Source organism: Myxocyprinus asiaticus, chromosome 30 (assembly GCF_019703515.2).
Source record: "Myxocyprinus asiaticus isolate MX2 ecotype Aquarium Trade chromosome 30, UBuf_Myxa_2, whole genome shotgun sequence".
NCBI classification, from domain to species: domain Eukaryota; kingdom Metazoa; phylum Chordata; class Actinopteri; order Cypriniformes; family Catostomidae; genus Myxocyprinus; species Myxocyprinus asiaticus.
Genome location: NC_059373.1, coordinates 11,472,353 through 11,495,188, shown reverse-complemented (window position 1 = coordinate 11,495,188; position 22,836 = coordinate 11,472,353). Strand labels below are relative to the sequence as shown.

Sequence of the window (22,836 nt, the reverse complement as noted above, 5' to 3'; positions counted from 1 at the left end):
TCATGTACCTATCTGGATTTAAATGTTCTTCTACATAAACATGCACTAGATGAATGGCTTTGACCATTATCATGCATCTCGCACCACTTTTAAAAGAAACAGTGTCAAGTTATAACTCTTAAAAAGGAGACCCCCATTCTGCTTCATCTTGCTGTTGTGCTGTTTTGAAGGTGTCCTGGACCTAGACGTCTTTGATCGTTTCAATCTGTTTCTGGTGATGTGCACGGCTTTTTAAGAGCGGTACAAGCTCAACTTTTAAAAACGCGTCTCATTCTGCTGCTGCCACTGACTGGGAGAAACAAATGCCATTCTGTGTGTAAACAAACACGGAAGATGTGAGATGTCGCTCCTGTGAAGAGCAGCGTCTCCAATTTGGCCTGTTGAAGCACCCAAGATCACCGTGGACTGTATTACATTTGCGTATTCAGAACATTTCAGAGTGGATTGTATGTGTTTTCAGCTCATATCCGTGTGGATTGCATGTGAATCAGTCACATCATGACTCATGCTTTGCAAAGGAACTGTTATTGAAAAATGGGGCAGTTAAAACTCTATTGGATCGCAAAACCATGAGTCATTCATGAATGTGTCAAATGTCATGACTGTTTGATAGTTGCTGTGCTTGAGTGAACATTTTGATAAATTCAGATGGAATGTGTTGGATGTACGTTAAGTGTTAACCCTGAAATGTAGTTTTATAAATAATAATGTGAAGCTTGTTCAGATTGCATTTCAAATATGGGTGTATTTTAAGGGGCTGCATCATGTTAGCCAATCAAAACAGTGGCCGTTTACATTGGAGCCTTAAAGGGCCAGATACTGTAGCTTAAAACCGAGCATTTCAGACAGAGGGCCAGAGACAGGGTGGAAAATTATCATATATTATTAAATTATGACTGTTTTGGTGCAAAAAAACAAATAAACAAACAAACAAACAAACAAAAAAAATGTACTGACATTATAAGTGGACCTTAGGGAAGATAATAAAATTATATATATATATAAAGTTTTGGAAGTCAGAGTTTACATTGCACAGTAATGACTTTGCCCTGTGTCTCCTTAAAAGTAAAATGATTTTTGTAAATCCATTGGTCAAATGCTGAGTGAGACACTCCATCTTCAGTGTTATAATTACCTGACCAATGGCTAGTATAATGTCTGTGTGTGCAATTCCACAACCCTCCACCCCTTCCGAAAACACTTTTTACCGAATATCAGCAGTAGGCTGATTTACAATGAAAAATTAAAAAAAGAAGAATTAGGGGAATAAAAAAATCATTAAATGTTTACTGCCGTTTTCTGATTAACATGTAATCACGTAATCCACACAATGGTAACTGTAATCTGATAATGAGTATTTTAAAATGTAATTTACTTTAGTTACAAGTACTTACTTTTTGTAATTTGATTACATAATCCAGATTGCATATAATCAATTACCACCCAGCACTAGCAATCTCTGCCATATGAATCAAGAGCAACTAGACATGTATCTCAACTAATACAGTTTCATAATCAGTGATTAGTTTAGACTGGCTATGAACAAGTAAATTGCCTGCTAAAAAAGGACAGTGTGTTGCGTTTCGGATACTACTGTACTGGTGTATGGTTTTCCCTACCAGATAAATGGCCTGTTCAAACTTCTAAACCATCAAGGCCACATTTTGTGACCACCTTAACCAGCAAGAACCTGCTTTAACAATATCTTAACCACAAGGCCACTTTTGTCATTCATTTTCAACAGAAAGACCACGCTTGGCAAGCTTGATGTTTAAGTAGTTGGTTTGCCACCTAGATTGGCATCAAATTAGCACTATCCAGCATCACACAAACAAAAAACATCCCGTGGATATGGTATTATCATGTTATTCATCATGAACCATGACAATACCATGGTATTTGAACATGGTAAACCATGATATATATTAAAGTACCATGGTATTACCATAATATTCCATAACTGTATGGTACTACCACAGTACTTTTCTGGAAGAGAAACCAGCCCGAACGGGCAAGAATTTTCCAGACAGGTATTTCTATTTTTATCAAAGACTTATAAAATGCTATTCTTGCTTAAAACTGTTTATTATGCGATTCAGCAAAATGGTTTAGAATAAATTCCAAAGGAAAAACTAACAAATAGGGCATACCAATTGAAACTAGCCAATGTGCTTTTCAGAAGCCAAGCCACAAAGTGCTCAGACCCATCTGTAAGTCATTGCCTGATGCTGAAACTGATTTAGGGTAAAGCTAGGTAAACAAAGGCCCTGTGTAGTCTGCACCCTGCAGAAAAGGAGCTTAAATCACTCAGCTCTGCAAAGCTTAAACTAGACATATCACATCAATCAACAACAGCAAAAAATAATTAGACACATTGACATTCACACAAATAAATACAAATAAAAATGTCAATGAGTGATGGTACTCTCCATGGAACACAAGAGGAGATGTTAGGCAGAATGTTAGGCATTTTTTGTTCAGTGCAATAAAAGTGAATGGTGACTGCAGATTTAAGTGGGCCGGAAATATCCTTTTGTGTTTCATGCAGGAAAATGTCATATGGGTTTGAAACAACAGGGGAGCAAATGATGACATTATTTTTTATTTTTGAGTGAACTCTCCTTTTAAGTTAGAGGTACAAGAAGGCAAAGATATACGTATTTACTGAGAGAAACATCCATTCATTGCAGCTACCATGCATTTGAGGATCTCAAACAGTAGTATCGCCATGGAGTTACTGTCAGATAGATAAAGCACTGAAGTGGACGGTTCATAAAACAAGCAGTGTGAAAGAAGCTCATTCAAAGCCTCTGGCAGATAAAGTGTTCCTACAACAGTTTTCCCCCACACTGGCCCTTCTCACGCATTCCTACACTTGGTTTAAGGGGTGGAATTTATTGCACATGGCTGTTCTCCAAACCATTCCACACACCCCTGCACTCTGACATTATGGGGCAATGGGAAAGAGCTCAGAGGAATGGACACACAAAAGAGCTTGTGTAGTCTCATACACACACTTGTATATAAGTAACGTGTAAACTGCAGATTAAACTTCAGGCTTACTCTATTTATATTGCACAAACATGCAAAGATGCACAAAAGCTTAGACAGATACACATTGTAAGTATAAAGTTATCTTTTAATCTGACTGCCAAAAGCTTAGACATTTTTACAGAAAATTAAATAAAAAATGCAATATAACGGCACATGGATGACACTTGAGATGAGACCTAATACTAGTTATTGGACCAAAAACCTCTAAAAATAAGCCACTAAAATATAATTTGTCTCTCGATGGATGTTCTGTTACATTGTCTTCTACAATGAAGAACTTAGATGTTATATTTGATAACAAACTGTCGTTTAAAAATCACATTTCCAATGTTTGTAGAACATCATTCTTCCACCTTAGAAATATTGCTAAGCTACGACACCTGCTCTCTGTTGCTGATGTCGAAAAACAAATTCATGCGTTCATGACCTCAAGACTAGATTATTGTAATGCATTACTGGGAGGATGTCCTGCAAGTTCAATAAATAAACTTCAATGGATTCAAAATGCAGCAGCCAGAGTGCTGACTAGAACCAAGAAATATGATCATATTAGCCCCATTTTATCATCGTTACATTGGCTACCCGTTAAATTTTGTATTTATTTTTAAATTCTGTTAATAACGTACAAAGCTTTGAATGGTCTAGCTCTTTCTCATAATCTGCAACTCTGCAATAAATTGAATGGCATCAGTGCTAATATTATTCTATTTGTTTCCCTGTCTCAAACTCGGGATTCATACCGATCAGATCCAGCTCCATTCCTGCTTTGTGTCGGACTCCACTGCTATGTGTCGCTGAGTGATGATGACTAACTGCAGCCGGTGCCAGCCAGACATCACTTAAGTCTACTATGATGGACTTCAGAGGATGAACTGATGCCAATTTCAACCATAAGACATGGGATACTTCATATGCCACTGCCTGAACCATGGATTTAGGATGGATCTCACCGAAATGACCTGCTGGTTGAATTGCGAAGCACCTCACTGATCTCAGCCTGCATCATCTTGGTCTAATGATGGACTACACTCTTAAAATGGAACACATAGACTATCAATTAATTGCCAACAAAAGCCTTCAACAGCCAACTAACAAAGGACAATGCATCTATGTGAACTTCTGCAGTTAATCCAGGATGGACTTTAAAGACATTATCATTCATCTAAAAGTTCATCCAAAATCTTTGTTTAAACACTGGCCCTTAACACTTACTTAGTTTACTCATTTTAAGCCATTTTAAAATCGCACTACACACACACACACACACACACACACACACACACACACACACAAAACAAAAAACAATATTGGCATTATAATCATGCTGTTTAGCCAGAGGGGAACTGGCCCCCACAGTGAGCCTGGTTTCTCCCAAGGTTATTTTTCTCCATTAACCAACATCTTATGGAGTTTTTTGTTCCTTGCCACATAGTCGCCTTCGGCTTGCTCATTGGGGTTCAAAATACAATTATTATTTACTTATATAATTTTATACACAATTTACAATCATATTTTAACCAAAATACACAATGATGTCTCGAAGACTTTATAGATATTACGGTTTCATTTTCTGTTAAAGCATGATTTTCTGTAAAGGTGCTTTGAAATGATATGTGTTGTGAAAAGTGCTATACAAATAATAATGACTTGATTTGACTTGATAATGTAACGACAGTCTAGCACATTACTGTTTGAAATATTTGTCGCAGAAAAATGCTTCTACTCTTTCACTAATTATTAAAAAATAAAATAGTAGGTAGTATACAGTGTGCACAGGGCTACAATTCCCTTCTGAAGTCCTTTTATTTTGCATTTATATACAAAATTCTGGATAGTGGTTGACCGATATGGGTTTTTCAATGGTCGATGCCGATATCCAGAGAGCAGGGTGCTGATAGGCCGATACAATGACGATATAACACAATTTAAAATAGTAAAAAACATAAACATAAAATTGCTAAAAAAATTAATAAACTCTTATTTAGCACTATATTTACTCAACTTCACACAAAACTTTGTAAAAAAATTATCTAAAAAAAATAATATTTTAAATGGTAGACAGCAGTTTCTTCTGATATCTGTTTAGTCATCAAATTTTAATAATTTATTTGCACATGAAGAAATTGTTAATATATTAGGAAGAATGAAATAACAGCACACACAGTAGTCCAGCAACAATGGATGGCATATCCACGTTGGCAATCGCATTTACTAAAAAAATACCAAATCAAACCAACAGTACATACAGTGCACAGTGAATAAGACATTTACTTATAGCACACATGAAGCACTTTTACCTTGAAGTTGCACCAGAGACTTTAGCAGAGACGGGCTTCTATTAAAATTACTGGGAGAAATTAGAATGCCCAACTGCAGCCAACGGTCAACGATGTAGATAGGAAGTCCCGCCTTACAGGTAAAAGAGCCAATCACCTTTTAGATACAGACATCGCCTGTCAATCAACTCGAGAGCGTGCATTAGCATTAGCTATAAAAGCTGGGAAAATTGTGTTTTTTTTAGTGTAATCTGAGGTAAAGAAAACCATTTATGACACCAGTGTTGTCAGATTTTACTGCTGATTTGAAATATGTTCTTTGATCGTAATCTTGACCAACAGTTTTGGAGATTTCGGTCTTTCCCCATTCAAGCAGCTGCACTGTCATGACTGAAGTAGCCTCCTGAGAGCATTCCAAACATGGCCGACAGTGGACTGACTTACTAGAAAGACTTTGGTTGCACTCACACGCTCCTGCGGATCCAGCGAGCAGCAGCAATCTCCTGACAGTTTAAACAGCCTGGATCGCCTGCTTGGATTGTCACGGACTGACCGTCATGATTTGTGAATCAGAGGAACTTTTGATCCTGATCCTGAAGTTATGCCGTCTGCCGCGGCTCTGATATGCGGACCATTTAAATGACACTGTTGCACACTGGTCTATTATTGTAGTAACACGATGGCACATAACAACAAAATGAACCCTGACTGGTCGTTTACATGTCTCAGATGCTTCACATGCAAGCAGGCGATTTTGTGTGCCCTCAAGAATAAAATTGGCCGATATGATAATTAAAAAAAGGCAGAATATCGGCCGATTTATTGGCCCCAGTGATATATCGGTTGACCACTAATTCTGAACATATTGAACAAGACAAAAACAAACTGGGTTTAATTTATTTTTTTCAGGTTTAACAAATGCAGTCTCAATATTTTGCATCTTTCACTCTCACTTATGCAACACAACTGTAGAATTCCATAAACTGAAATTACGCTGCATTAAACACTCCAAAACAATTATCCAATTATAATACATCAGAACCTGCCATGAGCCTGGCGTACATATGACCCAATGTGTTTTATATAACTTATTAGCTAAAATGTATTTAATTCTGAACCATTCAGCCCTGCAGCTAAACAGCAGCCCATCAAATTTGAATTAACTTGCTAAGAAGAGTGTAATCCTGGTGATAAGAGAATAATCTAATATAATGTCCCTTTGAGACTGACACTGTTTTGCCTCGGACGTAAGTGAGTGAGTCAGCATTCAGTGCCTGCTAGGTGTGGTCAGTAACCATCTTCGGTTGCTACAGCAACCTAAATGTGATACAGACAGTGAGTAAGAACAGGAAGTGTACAGTGTCCATGGCTAAAAGTGGCATTGTCACTAACAACACTTTAAAACAAAGAACACAATAACACAGATCAAGTTAGACTTATTCCTGGAACATGAGTTTCTCTGTCTCGCTTTACATAGTATTTTCGGAAAGGCTTGGTGGATTAAAAATGATACCATATAATAATGTCAACAGCCTGACAGCTTATTACAAGAATTGTTTTTTAATAACTGCTTAATTAATGAGTTTATGGTTTGGAGTTATTTCGTCTTTCTGATTGTGCAGTTTATCATACCATTTTTTGATTTCTCAATATTGTCATTGAAATATTATTTAATTTATTGAGTGAAATTGCTAAACCATGTGTTTTTATGGAATTTGGCTAATTCAGAAAATCAGCAGGCCTTTTAAAGGGAAGCATCACTATTTTATTTTTTTTATTTTTTCCCCTCTTTTTCTCCCAATTTGGAATGCCCAATTCCCAATGCGCTTTTTAAGTCATCGTGGTCGCGTAGTGACCACGATGGGTGGCGGAGGACGAATCCCAGTTGCCTCCACGTCTGAGACCATCAACCCGCGCATCTTATCACGTGGCTTGTTGAGCGTGTTGCCACGGAGACATAGTGCGTGTGGAGGCTTCATGCCATCCACCGCGGCATCCACGCTCAACTCACCATGCGCCCCACCGAAAACGAACCACATTATAGCGACCATGAGGAGGTTACCCCATGTGACTCTACCCTCCTTAGCAACCGGGCCAATTTGGTTGCTTAGGAGACCTGGCTGGAGTCACTCAGCACGCCCTGGAGCGAAATCCAGGGGTGGTAGCCAGCGTCTTTTACCACTGAGCTACCCAGGCCCCAGGAAGCATCATTATTATTATTGTTTATAGTTCACACAAAAATGAGGCCATCTCAGATGTGTATGACTTTCTGTCTTCTGCAGAACATAAACACAGATTTTAAGAAGAAAATCTCAGCTCTATAGGTCCATACAATGCAAGTAAATGGTGGCCAGAACTTTGAAGCTCCAGAAAGCATATAAGCATAAGAATTTTCATTTTTGAGTGAACGATTCCTTTAATAAGAAATAGAGATAGAGATCTGAACAAACCCCTGTCCAACACCTTTTGTGCTACAGACATGAACAATACCTTAAATTGTGTGCCTTCTTGGTGAAAGCAATACTATGACTTTTCTAAGCAAATTGATGTTTGATTTTCACCTGACAGAACATAAAACAGGATAAATAAAAATCCTAGACATATATGGAATCAAGGAGCCGAGTCATATAGGAACCAGAATATCATAAGTCCCTTTCCCACTGATGGTTCTAAAGCCCATTTTAGGTACTTTTCCCCGGGACAAGTACTTTTCATCACTTTCGCACCTGAGCAACTATAGTTCCTCAAAGCCGTTTTAGGGGACTTTTTTAGCTCCTACTCCAGGGTAGATACTTTTGGGGTGTATAGGGACTGTGGGAGGTGCTGTAGTCTGTGATTGGTCAAAAACCTATGACACACAAAGCATTGAGAAGGAGAGGAGTCCACAGCCGCCATTTGTAAACAAACTAGCAGCTAGCCTACCATTCAGAGGATTGCGCTAATTTTACAATTCCCTTAACAGAAATAACATATAACAAGCAAAGTATACAAAGAGTATCACCCCTTTCAAATATGTGTGTGTGTGACTTCATCCGGAGACACTCTTTGAGTTTTCATCACATCTGTACTATCATCGTATTTGTACTGGAATTTATGTTGAGTCATAAAAGCTTTTATTGTAAAAGATTGTGTTGATAAATAGGTTTATATTGAATTTTCAACATGTTGCCCGCTGCGTTCAGCGTGTGCTCTGTGCTTAAACAACGCTTTCGCCACCTCATCTCTCCTCTCACTCTGGCAGCAGCAGGGAGCACCACATGTGCGGCTCACAAGCCCAGTTTAAACTGTAACCTGAAGACACAGGCTGCGTCCGAAACCTGGAAAATGCTGCATTTGGAGGCTGTACAAAGATGGATGAAGGTAGGATGAAATAAGGTGCTTTTTAAATTGTTCAGACAGTTCCGTTCATTCAAATCCACTGTTGTTTAAACCATTAACTGATTAGGCAGCTGCCTACATTTTCTGACACAGACAAATTCATATAAAACATCCCTAACAAAAGTGTAACTCTGATACCGGCGTCCTCCGTTGGTGTTGTTGATTTTGTTGTTGTTCCTGTTGCTAAGGAATCACGTGTGCAAATAACGTCACAAGAAAAATGGTCAATACTACATGACGTCGCTGCGGTGGTTACTTTGGTGAGTGCGAATGCAACAGGGGAAAAGTTTCCCGTCCCCGTTCCTCTGAAGAGTTCTCATCTAGAAAGTTACTAAGGGAAAAGTACCAGGATTTTATGTGGGAAAGGGCCTATAGAGACTTTAGGGTGAGCCCTTTTGATTTGGGCCAATAGGTAACCACTAACGACCCACCCAGAACACCCTAGAAAACTAACTTGTGATGTCTTAGAACACCATCCAGAACACCTTTAGCAAGTGCATAGCAACGCCCTGGTAACCACCCACACTCAGCACTATGGCAGAAAATTAAACAATCTAACTGTGAATAGATATTCTATGAACAAATTACCTTTAACCTATAACAAGGTTATCTCGTGTCTGTCCAGTGTCTAGGGGTTGTTTGCAGTGATTTAGGATCAGTGTCCTTGACGTATAACAGCTTCTTTTCGGCATTAAATCATAGAAACATCATCCTTGATATGCATGAGGGGAAAGGTCAGTCAGCAGCTCAATAGCATTGCAGATGCCATGCCCAAATTCAAAGAGCGAACTGGATTACCTTACCACATTAGTCACGCTGGACTAGAGACATGGAGCCTTAGAAATCTACTCAAGACAACTTGATACTACTGAGATAAATGACCTCAATACACCAGGAACTCAGAGTTGCTATTCAGAATACAATGACCACCTGTGCGATACACAACCCTCATCACCATGGAAAAACAAATATGCTCTGATGGTAACAAGACTCTAGAATTATTAATACCACACTGACCATTTGTGAAACTTGTTGTGAGAAAGTTGGGGTGCATTACTGGATATGTTTATGTCCTGTATCCTGCCTCTTAAACCCCATGGAAACAAAAATCTTAGCAGTATGTTATCAAATCTCTCAGCATCATGTAAAACCATGTGTGAAAGTCCAATGGTGCTGTTCTGACAAAAAGATATACAACATATATAATTCTGACATTTCAAAACTCAAAATTTTCAACACAACATTTTTTCAAAATGTTATCATACAGGAGTGCCAGTAATGATTAAAGATAAAAAAAAAAAATATTATGAGTTTTGTGACTTTGAGTTCATGCCTATTAGCTTTGAAGCCATTTAATGTTCTCCTAAAAGTTGAAAAACGAACTTTTATCATATATACATATTTAAAATACCAAAAAATACAACAAATATTGATTAATCAATCTGCACTACACAAATATTTCATTAAAATGCCCTTTGAGCCCTTCAATACTGTATGTTCGATATTTCCATGCATCAATTCAGGAAAGAAAACTCTTCAAGGGGGTTCATGGGACCATTATGATTTAAAGGGATAGTTCACCCAAAAATGAAAATTCTCTTTTCATTTACTCACCCTCATGACATCCCACATGTGTATGACTTTCTTTCTTCTGCAAAACACAAACAAATATTTTTAAAAAAATATTTCAGCTCTGTTGATCCTCACAATGCAAGTGAATGGTTACCAGAAATTTAAAGGTCCAAAAGGGACATAAAGGGAGTATTAAAGTAATCCTCAAGACTCCAGTGGTTAAATCCATGTCTTCTGAAGTGACATGATAGATGTGGATTAGAAACAAATCCTTTTTTTTTTTTCCTGAAAATCTACACTTTCACTTCCACATTCTGGGCTGGAAGTAACTTTCACTTTTACATTCAGCAACCTGGGGCTGGTCAAAGGCAGAGATTGATAGTAATAAAAGACTTAAATATTGATCTGTTTCTTACCCACACCTAGCATATCTCTTTTAAAGACATAGATTTAACCACTGGAGTCATAAGGATTACATTTATGCTGTCTTTATGCCCTTTTTGGACCTTCTGAGTTCTGGTCACTATTCACTTGCATTGAATGGACCTACAGAGCTAAGATATTCTTCTAAAAATTTTAATTTGTGTTCTGTAGAAGAAAGAATATCATACACATCTGGGATGGCATGAGGGTGAGTAAATGATGAGGGAATTTTCATTTTTGGGTGAACTATCCCTTTAAGAGCCTGTGCATGTGCATCTATGTGCAAGTATGTGAAAACAGGTTAAAAATGATGCTTTCTGGTTCAAAATAAGATAATGAATGAGTCAGATCCTGCATTGTGGCAATGTGGTGAGAGTCTTAGCCGCCCAGTCTCATAAGGATTTCACTGAACTATTTATGTGGTACCATGCTAACTTCCAGCTTAGTAATTTAACTACCAACTAAGCTGAATGTCAGTTATATAATAAACTGATGGAGAATTAGAAACAAATGTCTGGGAGAAGATGTTTCCAGATGTAGTGTGCAAAGTTGAAGGCAATAAAGGAGATCTTTTTAAAGTAGATGTTTATTTATTTTTGTTTTCTTTTCATTAAATGCAGACTTTGCACATTAGTCTATTTTCAGACTACTTTATTTGGTGTATTGTCAAATCATGTCATGTGTCTGTATTATATGCTATTAAGTAAACCATTTTGAACACACTTCACTCATCACAATGCCTTTTTTGTTGTTCCTGGTTTTCAATGAGATTTTGAAATCAATTTGCCTATCTATATCACAAATGAATTGATAAAGGAAGATGGAAATCAAGGTAGAAATAGATTTATGTACATTACAGAAAACCTCATTTAAGGTTATAGTTTGATATCACACAAGGTAGAACAAATGACCTGAACAATGTCTACACAAAATTTAATTTATTATGATCTTCATCATTATCTCCCTTACAAGGAATGCTTCAGTGATACCATGGTATATTGATGGTAATATCATGGTACTCTGATATATACCATGGTACTGGATTAGAAACATGGTACTCCAAGGTATGTCAAGGCATACCATGGCATCATGTCCACTAAAAACTAAAAACTACATAAAAAAACAAAAAAAAAACATGTAAGTAGTACCATGGTACTTTTTATTAGTGATAAATAAGGGTTACAGGTGATGTGACTTTAAAAACTTTAGGTTGCATCATGCAAAAAAAAAAAAAAAAAAAAAAAAAAAATTCTACATAACACTGCCTTTTTGGAGGGCTAAACGAATGTCATACCAGATGTGCACCTTAATCTGTCTGATGTTTGATGTCAAATATCTTGCCCTGTGTTAGCGTGGCTCTAAGCAGAAGCAGATCTTCCCACACCCACATCTTGAAGAAAAACGGCAACTTACCTGAAAAACAAGAGAAAGGAGAAAACATTAACAACATTTACGATTTACCTCAGAGGCTAAATTCTCCCCACCCTTAAAACTGTTTTTAGGTGTTAGTTTCAGTGATGACGCATTAACTGGCGCCTGTTTTTATGGGAAAAGTTGTTAAAGACATCAGACAGAACCTGGTTCCTCCAATGTGCTAGCTATTAAAGCAGGCAGGGATCTCTGAAACAAAAGAAAATAAACCTCAGGAAATAGCAGGCATGGCACAAAAGGTTCACTTGTAGAATGGTAGTTCACTTTATGACATTAACCCTCGATTAGAGGCACTAAACCCCCCACTGAGATACAGCTGCAACTTGTTCAGTAGACATTAGTAGCAAGAGTTCCATACCATTATCTTTGTGACAGCACCCCCTACTGGACATCTCAGGTTTGGGATCTCTATAGGGGTGTCATTATAATTGAGTCCTAGCCCTACTTGATGATCAAATAACCTGCAGATATACTAGTGAACTACCCAGACCGAATGATGAATCATCCACTATTAATACTAAGTGGTATCCTGATAAAGACATTCAACACAAGACTGCCTCTCCAAAGACTCCTTTCCATTAGTAACAGTAATTATAAGGCCATTTTAGTGCGCTTGGCTGGATTTAAGAGGAGCGATAAAATGAATTGAGGAAGATTTGGATCCAGACACAATGACTTAGGAATGAGTGGAGAGCAGAATATATCACATTCAATAACAACATAATTTACTGAGGTCTTGGTGTGAATGAGGGCTTGATGTGTTAGCAATATTACAGAGTGCTCCTGAAAATACCCAGGCATGGTTGGGATGTATCAGCAAACTTTTGAAAGACTTTAAAAAGATGAAATTGACCTGAGTTTTTGAAACAACATTGCAATGGTTGCACAATTGAAAATTTTCCAAACTTGCAAAATAAGCCAATAATATACATGGCATATGAGGACAATGTCCTTGAATAGAAGTGGGACAAAAACTATAGTCATCAAATGCAATCTCTGAAGTTACATCTTGAGATTCAGAGCACAGCATTTGACCATACTCTAATGCAATGAGCAAGTCATCTAAAATGTAGACATCCAACAACATACTCGTAACACTAGAGCAATGCACTGTGAAAAGCACCATACAACACACTGTACATTACTGTATTCATACTGTAGATTAATATATTCATGCGATGGTTCCCATTTATTACCACTTGGTAGTTTTATCCCTTATAGACAGTCTTTACAGATGACAGTATGAAGAAGTAGCTCTTGGAATAGTTATTGGGAACATGGAGATCTGGGGTGACTGCAGCAAGTAAGCCAAAAACAAAGTAATTTATCACAGTCACAGCTTCTGACCCATTATAAAAACTGCATTCCCAAAAAATTGTATGCCTTTTTTATTTAATTTTTTATTTATTTATCGATTGCACTGCTGTGCTTCCAAGGCATTGTTAATTTATCAATTTGGCTTTTAAATCTAAAATTGCATTTTGTTGATAAACCATTTTCTTCTGATACTGCTATCAGAACCAACGAATTGCAATTATTCAGTTACTTTTTATACAAAAAAAATAAAAAATAAAACAACAACAAAAAGTGTAATAACTGATAATGATAAATGAGAGAGAAATAAAGAGAATATTTAGAGAGTATATATATATATATATATACATATATACTCACCGGCCACTTTATTACACCTGTACATTTACTTATTCATGTGATTATCTAAACAACCAATCGTGTGGCAGCAGTGCAATTTATAAAATCATGCAGATACGGGTCAGGAGCTTCAGTTAATGTTCACATCAACTATCAGAATGGGGTAAAAATGTGATCTCAGTGATTTAGACCATGGCATGACTGTTGGTGCCAGATGGGCTAGTTTGAGTATTTCTGTAACTGCTGATCTCCTGAGATTTTCACGCACAACAGTCTCTAGAGTGTATAGAGAATGGTGTGAAAAAAAACAGAAAAAAAAAAAAAACGGTGAGTAGCACTTATGTTGATGGAAATGTCTTGTTGATGCGAGAGGTCAACAGAGAATAGCCAGACTGGTTTGAACTGACAAAGTCTACGGTAACTCAGATAAACACTCTGTACAATTGTGGTGATTCTGAGGTGCGGGTTGGCCACGAAGGGGACCTACACAATATTAGGCTGGTTGTTTTAATGTTGTGACTGATCGGTATATATACAGTATATATATATTATTATAAAATTCTGAGAAGTAGTCCTGCCAAAAGGCCATCCTCTGTTAGAGCAGATACACTGCTTCATTGTTTCAGGAACAGTGAAAAAAAAAAAAAAAAAAATAGACAGAATTCATGAACTTCTGGTAGTTCTGATTATCCATGCATGTCTTGCGCACACAAACTCTCACAAAAATGCAAAAATAAAAATGCACATATGTCTAGAAAGTAAGTATTTCAAGAAAAGAAAGTCTTAGTGTGTTTAACAGATACACAGTTTATTATTTTACACACAATTACATATGCGATAATTCACTCTTTGGAAGAGACAACATTGTATGTTTGCTTTTAAAGTGGTCAGTTTGAGCAGACAGCCAAGACACTATAAATACTGTAAATACCATCCTTTATACATCCTTTCTCTATAGGGGCCCTAACAGGAACCCAAAATCTTTCCCCTGAAGCACATAAATTCAACATGTTAACTCTTTGTACAAACGGACAATCCTCCATTTGTGTCCCAGGTTCAACAAGATTCCATACTGTCTCTGTGGTGCAGTAGTAAAAGAAAACCATTTAACTGACATAAAGCAGTTTTCTTAAACAGAAGGTAGAAAGGCCAAAAGCTCATTAAGAGGGAATCTGGGTCTGGATCAAGTTCAGCATTAGACTGAGGCGAATCAGCGGGGGAACAGCAGCATATGGCTTCCCGCTTGCAGGGTTGGGGAGTAACATGTAACTGGATTACGAATTTAAACACTACACTACAGTTACAATTTAAATCATTAATAATTAGAATACAGTTACATTCAAAAAGTATTTTGATTACTGAAGAGATTACTTTGCATTTTATTGTCATTTGTTTCATTTAATATTTAGTCCTTTCAGATGGAAAACATTTATACATATAAATGATTTGATCCTAAGTGCATTTGAACAGCGGTGAAACACTTTCTTATGATGTGTTACATTCATACGAGCAGACAGAGAAGTAAGTTTGAAGTAAGTTTGGAGCAGAAGAAATAGAAATAAACCTTGTGTAAATTGTTAGCTTTACGCTAAGTTAAAATGCTATTTCTAGCCATTTTACATGCACATGTTACCAGGCACGATCATATTTTTTTATCAAGAAAATTCACGTTGGATCATAATTTCCAGACCTTAAAAGACCTTTGATATTAGGGCAAAAATCGTATTCTTGATAATAATTTTTGTATTGTTTTCCTGTAAAAATATCTAAAAATCCTTAAAACAAATCAATTTGATTGATTTTGTTTTAGAAACAACACTGCATAAGATATTTAGGTTTTTCAGAGAATGTATTTTTAACATGTGTATTTTTTCTTACTGTACTGGCAGAGTTTTATAGTCAAAACAAGTGAAAAAATCTACCAGTGCTGAAGAAGTAATCCAAAGTATTTAGAATACATTACTGACTTTGAGTAATCTAACAGAATACATTACAAATTACATTTTACAGCATGTATTCTGTAAACTGTAGTGGAATACATTTCAAAAGTAACCCTTCCAACCCTGCCCACTGGACACAACATTCATATCAACCTATTCGATTTTTGCTATGAAATCCTAGAAATATACAAAAAGATTTGCCAAGTTTACAAATTCTTATTACTTAATGTAAAGGGGGTGGTGTGGCATATTGGTAAAGCTCAGGGTTCGTAATAGGAAGGTTGATAATTCAATCCCCGCAGGGTGCAAATTAGAAGTTGTTCCCATTGAGCAAGATGCTTAACCCTTGGTTGGTCAAGGAGGATTGTTGCTATATTAAGTGTATAATAAGTAAAATAAGTATTCTCTTATTTGGCAATCACTCTTATACTTACTGTCTCTTGTTATCTAGTAAAAATACTCCCTCAAGCAGCTTTCATTGCCACTGATATTCTCAACAGATAGAAAGCACCAAACTCTGCATTAAAGAGGAGTGTGTCCAACAGAAAATGACCCCTCAAAGTAGGCTACAGGGCTAGAGGCCTGTCAGACATATTAAGTAAGACTCTGTGGAGTGTTTGATGGGGTGAGAAGGCTTTATTTGCTCTGACACTTGGGAAAACATTCACTCTACGCAACAACAGCTGATGGCTTTCTGGACGCTTAGCAGTCCCATTGAAAAACAAACAATCCACAGATTCAACAGAACAGACAGAAAGTACTGGACTGAAGACCCTTTTCACAGAGAAGGAAAAAGAGGAGAAAGAGTTCATTGTACTATGAGAACATACTATGATAAAATAAGGTGCTGTATGATATGGCCACTTTAAATCCAGACTGTTCACAGTATGAATTTAGCAACAGTGGGAAACAGTAACAATTTTGCTGCCGAAATCAACTGCATTTAGCAAAATTATAATCACTTTCCGCAGTGGCTGAAGCTGGAAGTGTTGTTGAACGAATGGGCACACATGAGCTTCAGTTTCTAGGTGAAATGTCCACAGAGTGGTGCCAAAAGCAAGTTGTATTTTCAGCTGTAAAGGAATGCATATTTTAATATCCCAACACCCTGACCCAAACTCAAATCCTAAACAAGAAGAGTAAAAATTTGTGAAAATACAACCTCCAGATCATGCTCCTCATTGTTTATGTGAATGCTATTACTACCTGGTCACCACATGACCAGAACCCATGTCTCAGAGTTTGTCGCCCAACACACTATCAGTAGTGCTAGAAGGAAATGTATTTATACTTGAACTGATGCAAATAGTGCTTGTTAGTAATTTGGTTGAATGGGGTACATAAACTTTCGGATGCAACATGTTGATTTCCCGTTTGATCAGGTTGTTTAAATCATCAACTGACAAATCAAAATCCAGTAACACACCCGTGCAAGTAATTACAACAACATATTATGGTTGGCAATCTAAAGCAGATAATGCAATTTTAAAGGAATATTTCATGCAAAAATGAAAATTCTCATACTCACCCTCATGCCATCCCAGATGTGTTAGACTGTCCTCCTTCTGCTGAACACAAACAAAGATTTTTTTTGAAGAATATCTCGGCTCTGTTGGTCCACACAAAGCAAGCGAATGGGTACCAAAATTTTAAAGCTTCAAAAGCACATAAAGGCAGGATAAAAGTAATCCATATGACTAGTGGTTACATCTGTGTCTTCAGAAGCAATATGATAAGTGTGGGTTAGAAACAGGTCAATATTTAAGTCCTTTTTTTATATATATTTCTCTAATTTCACTTTCACATTCTTCTTCCTGTGTTTTAGGCTATTCGCATTCTTCGTGCATATCGCCATCAACTGGGCAGGGAGATAATTTACAGTAAAAAAGGACTTAAATATTGATATTTTTCTCACCCACACGCCTATCATATAGCTTCAGAAAACAGATTTAACCAATGGAGTCTTATGGATTAATTTTATGCTGCCTTTATGTGGTTTTTGGAGCTTCAAAATTTGGGTACCCATTCACCTGCATTGTGAGGACCTACAGAGCTGAAATATTCTACTATACATTTTTATTTGTGTTCACCAGAAGAAAGTCATACACATACATTTCTGGGATGGCATGAAGGTGAGATAATTTAAATTTTCGGGTGAACTATCCCTTTAATGTTTCTGGCATCCAGTTGACAGGTTAAGCAAGAAGCTGCCATTGCATTATGACTCAGCACATTTGCACTGAGAGTCAATATCTGCTCTAAAGTGACTAATCAATCAATTGCACTTTTAGTGAAGTAGTGAGAAAGCACAAAAGGTAATGCTGATGCATTGAACCAAACATAATCCAAGTAACAGGGATAAACCTTCACCAATCAGACTACCCACAAACAGAGCAACAAAAACACTTTGTTTCACCACTAAGAGCTCAGACAGAAACAACTGACAAAATCCCAGTCAAGCTTTAAAAGCACCATTGTCAATAGCCCAAGGCTATACCAAGTCTAATTTCCAGGCATTTAGTGCTGGTTGTGTTCCATGCTCTGATGGACAGAGCATTTATCACCCTGAGAGCCCATCCCAAAGAAGGTGTGGGATGCTTTAGCATACTGCTATGATCACAATGCAAATTCTACACTTTCATCAGTGTATATCCGAGCTCTATTCTGTGAGGCCAGAGGCATGGAAGTTGTAAATATAGTAAAATAAAGAGGAACTTCAAATGTTAACTATCTAATCTGCATCAATTCATATTGAAATGCAGACATCTATTCAATGAGAACACCTAGTTCTATAAACTATGATCCAAACGTCCTGGTCTGGTGGGTATTATACAAAAACTGAGCACTACAAGCAGCTCTATAACAAAAACTGGGGGATCCCTGGCCACTAAGCTGGCTGTTACCGTGGTGATGCAGCATTCAGCGCAACGAGCATGCCGCATGGCTGACGCAGAATCCTCCTGCTTTCCCAGCGCATTTAAAAGAGACACGCAGCCCTGAAACTGTTTGCCTACAGCCAAGCTCAGCATCAACAACTCCCAAACACAGCCAGAGTTTGGGCATAAGGGCCCCCACACAAAAGAGATGGCCCTACCCTTCATAAATAGCAAAGCAAACTTGAGACAGAGGGAACACAGGCATCCAGAAATGTAATCAGCAATTCTTGCATTCATTAAAGGGATAGTTCAAATTAAAACTCTGGCATTATTTACTCACTCTCTTGTTGTTCCAAACCCGCATGTCTTTCTGTTTTCAGTGGAACACTAAAGGATAGCTTAAGTAGAATGTTTTTTCTATACAATTAAAAAGAGAGTGGTGACTAAGCCTGTCAGTCTGCTTAACATCTCCTTTTGTGTTCCACGAGAAAGTAAGTCAAACAGGTTTGGAACACATGAGGGTACGTAAATGATGACAGAATTTTCATATTTGTGTGTACTCTCCCTTTAACCCCCATCCGTGTTCTGTTAAATGGCTCAATTCAAGGCTCATTCCTCTAGACCTTGATCCGCAGTTGATCACAGACAGGCGATGAGAGAGGTCAGTACCTTTGAGAGAGGTGATCTCATGTTGGATAGACCGGGCTGTGTCCATGTTTCAGGCTTCTGTCACGCTATTTCCCCGGGAGTATGTGAGAATGCAATGATCAAGGTCAGTCCTCTGTAAGATTTCACTTGCCACGCTGCAAGATTTCAGGGTTTAGTTCTCTCTCTCTCTTTCTGTCCTCCCCTCGGCAGAGTCTGCAGTGCCGCTTGCTGACCGTGTGGTTTCTGTTTTGATCCTCCCTCTCCCTGCTTGGCTTGCTCACACACTCCCTCTTCACACTCTTTCCCTGCTTGCAGGAGAACAGTGCGATGTGAAAAGTACCCCTCCCTCTCTCCTTCCTTCCTTCTCCCTCTTTCCTTCTGCCCATCCCATCCCCCGTGGGTCCCACAGGGTGTCTGAGCCAATAACAATGCTGGCCAAGCATGCATCATGCCCATTGATGAGACATTTGAAGGTGGGACATGCAGATACTATAAACTAAGTGAGACAGGTAAATTGAGAAACAGAGAAAGTTAGAGAGATAGAAGAAGAGGTATGGAGAGGGAAGAAAAATACAATGAGGCAAAAAAGAGTACAAGAAATGAAAATTAAAAGAAAAAGCGTAGATAAATGGAGTGGTGCAGTGGTGTTCTCGCTCTCCCTGTAATTATTCGAACCACTGTCTTTTTTTTTTAGCACAGAGTCTTAGTATGACAACTAGAAATATTTTAAATAAATTAAAAAAAAAAAAAACGTGTCAGTGCACCCACAAATTATCATCTATGACTCTTTTATTCTCCATATTTTGAATCAGATTCTCTAATTTAATATCACACAATAAACGTAAAATAAAAACACAGAAATTGCACATGCTTTCATAAAAATTGGTGTTTGTTTATCTGAAGTTTTACTAAGAACTCAATCCCCAACCCTAAACCTACTATTTCTTTTGTGAACAAAATAATTCTTTAGCTTCATATTTTTGTGTTTTAACAGTTTTTAATTGAATGTCCTTCAAACATTTTTCTTTGTCAGATGAAATAATTGTGTGGTATTGCATGTAAATACTGAAGACTTTAACACAAATGATTGAATCATTGATTTTTCAATCAGTTGCTATTACCTCATCTCGACGGTGTGTGGAGGACTTGTGCAGGTTTGCTGGGGAATCCAAACTGTTAAAATCTGAGAATGAGTTTTGAGAATAGCTTTTTAGATACAGGTAAATAATATTGGCATATACAGTATACACAGTATGTATCGTAAAGCCAGATGAGGATGGGCTCCTTTCAATGTTTTTTTTCCTCAAGGTAAAAGAGTTTTTACCTTGCCACAGCTGCCTTTGGCTTGCTCAATGGGGGCTTGAAGAGATTAAGGCATGACCTTCTGCAAAGATGCTTTGAAATAATGTGTATTGTGAAAAGTGTCTATATGTAACCAGTCCTGCTCGACCTGCTCCAAGCATGATTTGAACCAGGGTCTCTGGCATGGGAGGCAGGCACGCTAACAAGGAGGCTAAAGAGTACAGCATCTAGCATCAGTTGCTAGTGCGCCTCTTGAGGCCAGGGGAGTGAGGTTTACACATACCGCACAGCTATCACATACCAGTTGGCTCCCGTTACACTCACCCCCCTAAACCTCACTTCCATCCGGGTTATGTCACCACTGTAACCAGTCCAGCTCGACCCGCTTCGAACGGGATTCAAACTGGCATCTCCGGCATGGGAGGCGGGTGCGCTAACGAGGAGGCTGAAGGCTACAACCTCTAGCGTCAGTCGCTAGTGAACCTCTTGAGGCCTGGGGTGTGAGGTTTACACATACTGCACAACTATTACATACCAGTTGGCTCCCATTACACTCACCCCCTAAACCTCACTCCCATCCGGGTCATGGCACCACTATTACCGGTCCAGCTCGACCCGCTTCGAACAAGATTCGAACTGGTGTCTCCGGCATGGGAGGCGGGCACACTTACGAGGAGGCTAAAGGCTACAGCCTCTAGCAGCAGTCGCTAGTGCACCTCTTGAGGCCAGGGGAGTGAGGTTTACACATACCGCAAAGCTATCAGGTACCAGTTGGCTCCCGTTACACTCACCCCCTAAACCTCACTCCCATCCGTGTCCTGGCACCACTGTAACCAGTCCAGCTCGACCCGCTTTGAACGGGATTCAAACTGGCATCTCCGGCATGGGAGGCGGGCGTGCTAACGAGGAGGCTAAAGGCTACAGCCTCTAGTGCCAGTCGCTAGTGCACCTCTTGAGGCAAAGGGAGTGAGGTTTACACATACCACAAAGCTATAATGTACCAGTTGGCTCCCGTTACATATAAAAGTGTTGTTGTTTTTTTATGACTTTTTCATGGGTGAAAAAATAAATGCCTTGGCCATTTCTGATATCCATTTCTGATATAAAAACATGCAAACACACACAAACAGATGAGCCATCTAGTCAACTTTTTAAAAACTGATATAACAGGTAAAATATAAAGCATTCAAGCACTGTGTCCTGGCAGCATTCAGAGGAACATATGGTCCTTATGGCATAATATTAACAAACAAACAAAAGCACAGAAGAGAAAACAAAACCTCACCACAATTTCTGTTCATTCATTTTGAATGAAAAAAACAGAAAAATTCAGAAACAAATAAGAAAACTGCAAAAGCAGATATATGAAACACACCATTAAACATTTTTATATATAAAAAAACACCCATCTCAAACATTATCCTATCTAGTGACTCAGCAAAGAATGATTCCTCCTACACACTGAATGATGCTTCTGCTAAGAAAAAAAATCTTCTGCACAGTTCCATGAAATTATAAACACTTACTAAATATAATACTTGGCACTATCACTGCACATGTGTCACATTCTCTTTTAAATAACATTATTTGGTTTGATGACTCATCTGTTGTAATAACTTCACTTTTTAATGGCTGCAGAATTGAGACACTGCCTAAAATACACACAAACAGAGAAAAGCCTATACGGACATGATGACACAGCATGTTGAGCACAGCCAGGTTGGCCTACTGCTAGAGCTCTGGAGTTTAGCAGCTCTCCCTTCCTCTCTGACACACCCAATTCAGGTCTTGGAGTCTCCACTAACGAGCTGAAGAGTTGAATTAGGTGTGTTTGATTAGGGAGATATCCAAAATATGTAGTGTTGGGGAGCCTCCAGGAACAGGGTCGGGAACCAGCTGCATTAATCTATCTCATACTGTTTTTTTTTTTTTGTGTATTTTTTTTCCTGTTCTTTCAGTCTCTCTTTTTCTCTTCAGCCCCCATAAATCAGCTACGATACAGAGCACAGACAAATGCAAAATAATGTTCTCAAACTTCTAAATTAAAAATAGTTGCACAGGCAGTAAACAAATGAGCTATTTCTTACAGAATGACAAATAATGAAATTCAAATAATATAATTTAAGATTAAATAAGAATTTTAATGGTAAAACAAGTGTGAAGTGAATGTAAACAACAACAATATAGCATTTTATTTTTCCCCTAAAGTCCACTTATATTGTTAGTCAATGTCTCTTGCACAGGCACAATGTAGTTTTACATGACCTTCTCCTACCCTCTTGC

General features: G+C 38.0%; 1 protein-coding gene across 1 annotated transcript in view; it reads right to left on the bottom strand.

Annotated features, from left to right (window-relative positions):
• pleca (plectin a) overlaps nt 1-22,836 on the bottom strand; it is a 136,034-nt gene that overhangs the window by 70,024 nt on the left and 43,174 nt on the right. The window lies entirely within an intron of this gene.